This window comes from Furipterus horrens, unplaced genomic scaffold (genome assembly GCF_987537825.1).
Source record: "Furipterus horrens unplaced genomic scaffold, mFurHor1.1.pri manual_scaffold_5, whole genome shotgun sequence".
Lineage (NCBI taxonomy): Eukaryota > Metazoa > Chordata > Mammalia > Chiroptera > Furipteridae > Furipterus > Furipterus horrens.
Genome location: NW_028327175.1, coordinates 142,067,428 through 142,071,191, shown reverse-complemented (window position 1 = coordinate 142,071,191; position 3,764 = coordinate 142,067,428).

The following is a 3,764-nucleotide window of genomic DNA, read 5'->3' as shown; positions in this document are numbered from 1 at the left end:
ACCCCGAGAAACCGGTTTCTGAGTCATACCTGCTCTGCCAGTGGTAGCAAGTAGAAAGAAAGAAGCAAAGTTGAGGAGGAAAGAAAAGTTCCCATATTGGCAGGAAGAACGCAAAGTTCAAAATAGGGTACTGCGTTTAGGACATTTCCTCATTGAACTCTGGTTTTCAGAGGCTATTGGGAAAGGCTAGAGACCCACAAGCTCGCTTTTTAGAACCATATGTCTGCATAGGGCTTGCTTGACCTTCATGAAAAATAATCTTCAAAACTGTCGCTATGGATTATTTTCTCTCTTTAAGTACAGATAAGTTTTTTCTTCCTTGATGTTGTTGGTTAATATAAACTATTTAAAATAATAAATTAAGGTCAATTTATAAGTTTGTTATACATATATTACTCTGTTCATATGCATAAATTATTATGACTTTATGTTTTTATAAAAACATAATGTTTCCTATACATAAATATGTTCATATTCACTTTCAAAGGTATCTTTGTGTAAAGTTTGAGCAACTCTAATTGAAAAAAAACTAAACTCTTTGAAGAATCAATCCATTTACATTCTAGTTAATTAAATTATCATAAAAGGTTTAAATTACACTTACAACATTACTATATTTAAGTCTTCTTTCTAGGCACTTCAATTCTGAGCCTAACAGGTAATACTTTCCCAGCTAATTAAATGGCCTTATAAATCTAATGAATTATACTAACAGAATACATATTAAGTCATCTTAAACGTTCTAATGCTGCTTACAGATTTAGCCAAATTAGTTTCTAATATTCAATTTAAAAATTGTAAGTCTAAAATCAATTACTCTATTTACACATTTTAAATAGAATCACCGGGCCACTTGGTCAAACATACTAATATGCCAAATCTCTTAACCACTGTAAACATTTTATAGACTAAATATCACATATTCACATATTTTTCTCTGAACTTAACACAATCATAGCAAAATGTTAAAATATCCATACACATGCATGAAAGAAAGAGTTCCATCATGCCAAGCTTTCTGACATGATTGTTCCAATCAGCCAGGTTCTTTAGTGGCCAAGGTTAGGAACCAGAATTTGTATCCGGAGCCTGTTCAGGGAAATTCTTCCTACTCCACTGATCACAGATGAATCATTTTTATAATTGTTATAACAAGAATTACATATTTTACTATATAGACTTGGACTTGGGGCCAAGCTGGTAGGAGTTTAAGAATTTGGTAATTCTGTTGGAGACGGAAAGTCTGCAGTACCCTCTAAGATTGCAATTGACTTCCTCTTTGGATTGCTTTAATTTTGTATTTCTTTAGTTTCTTAAGGCATTTAAGTCCATTGAGTCCATCACTTTGTTAGGCAAATCTTTCATCACCCCCTTTCAGCTTCTTTTGTAACCTCTCTTAACCAACTTTCGTAACAGAACACTTCACTCTCTACCTCTCTCCTAAGGTTGCTGCTCACTTCCTTCTCCAAACTCTTTCCTCTTTGATGGAACTCAGAGGTTTCTTTAATTTTCTGCTGGGATCACAATTCATCTAATTGGATTATTCTGCATCTTGGCTCTTCACTGCATCTTGATGAGTAGCAAGATATGCTATTCTAAAATATGATTCTTTGGCCTAAAGATTATTTTGAATTGATTGTTTTTGAGAGACTGTAGACATATAGGAGGGTCTCTGAAAATAGAGTAGAATTTAACCAGTTGTAAGGAACATTTAAAATTACAAAAGAAATCTCCATTTATAAAAGTCTCTTCTGTCTCTACCAGGGAGAAGGATGACTCTAAATCTGGAAATTCTTATCCGTGGAGAAGCCATAGACCCTGAACAGCAAAATTTATCCCTGTTTGCTATGCTTTTCCTCGTAAACACCCATAGAAAGTGCCAAGACACTTTCTGCCAGTTTTGGTACCTTCCCTGGCTTCTCCAATCTGCTCACTCCTCTATTTTTAAAGTGCCAAATAAAATGCCCTTCGTCTTTCTCAAAGCACAGTAATGGACTCAGCCTTGCCCAGCACCTCAGTAAAAGAGGCCCTCTTGCTCTGTATTTTAGTCCCGGATTCTGAGGTGGAGCAGAAATGTTTGAGTTGTGGTGGGGGGAGGGTTAGCAGATCACCGGGCCCCTACCACTGCTGCACCCTAGGTATACTGAACACAGACATGATGATAAATACTGAGCTGCCAAAAAATTTTATACCATAGGAGCCCAAGGGGTAATATTCATCCCCAGGGTTATTTTGGGGGAGATAGGGCTGTGCACAGGGCCATTTTCTCTAGAATCTATTTTACTTACTGATCTGTTTTGGAACATGTCACACAAATAGAAGATGTTTCTCTACAAAAAAAAAGAAAAAGAAAAAAAGCACTGTCATGCATTCAGATTAAGAATTAAGGAAAATTCTTAATATTTTCTTAAGAATATTTTAAATTAGATATTTTTAAATAAGAGTCTCTTGGTGTGTATTTATTTATTTATTTATTTATTTATTTATTTATTTATTTATTTTTCCACCAGGCTTTTTATTAGTGTCTGGTTTGTGGTGTCTGACCCATAGCAACACCCACCCTCGGGCTGGGTGGATGGAGGGTTTCTTCTGTGGCCCAAAGTATAAGCAGACATGGTGGGGAATTCTGCCCATGCTGTGGACTCAGCTTGGGCTGCCTCTCAGATTGGGTGAGATGTCTCCCAAACAAAAGAGGTTTGCCAGAAGTCAATTTCCTGTCCCTGCCTGTCCTCCTCTCACCAGTCGAAGCTCACAGCTCCCAGGTTCGATGTACACAAGGTAAAGTAAAACCAGACCACGACATCATTTGTAAGGGGGACAAGAGGAAGGGTGTCCGGAAGGGCACCTGCCAGGAGAGGCGTCCCTGGACAGCATCCAGGTGGGAATGAAGCAGACACCTTGGCCTTGACTTTGGTGCGGCAGGGTTCCTCCCTGGGGCGGTTAAGATGGCCAGCCAGTGTTGTAACTGGAACTGCCTAATGTTCCTCTGGGCCACCAGGTGATGTAGGGATCAGACCTACAACCTTGGTATATTGGGACAATGCTCTAACGAATTTAGCAACTGGCCAGGGCCCAGATTTTTTTTTTTTTTTTTTTTCTTTTAAAGAAGTGTTTATGATTCACTCTATGGCAAACTGAGCCTATAATTACAAAAGCAGGGGGGGAAATTTTAGAAACAACTTTCATACATAAATGTCTTCTGCTGAGAAACAATGTTTCAGTCCAACTCTATAGGCTTAAAATTAAAGGTGTCCTTTCAATACCTGCTATGGATGTAGCCAATCTTGGCTGACCAGCAGTCTCACTGCCTCTGAAGAAAGAGAAGCTCCTGCAAGATGTATCGCAGAAGACTTGCCCCCAGGGAGGTTCAGTAAAAGAGCTTAAGGAGGAAGTGCAATCCACAAACCTCAAAGGTTTTACTCTGAGATTTTGACCCACCAGCATTGTCTAATGACTTTCATTGAAGGGATTTAAGCAAAGGAGAGTGTGATCAGAATTTCATTTATATAATAAATGAAGAAGTGGAAAATTTTTTCCTTCTTCCCTTCTATGTTCTTTGGCTGATCTAATCATTAAATTGATATAAGACAAATTAACAGAAACAAACAAACAAGTTCAATTGCATATATATGGGAACCCCATAAAGATGGGAAGACTCAAAAAGCTTATATAACATCCTGAGCTAAAGAAAAGGGGTCTGGGGATACAACGTTCAGAAAAGCCATTCATAAGAAGGAAAAAGGAGATGTTCAGAAATCAACAGA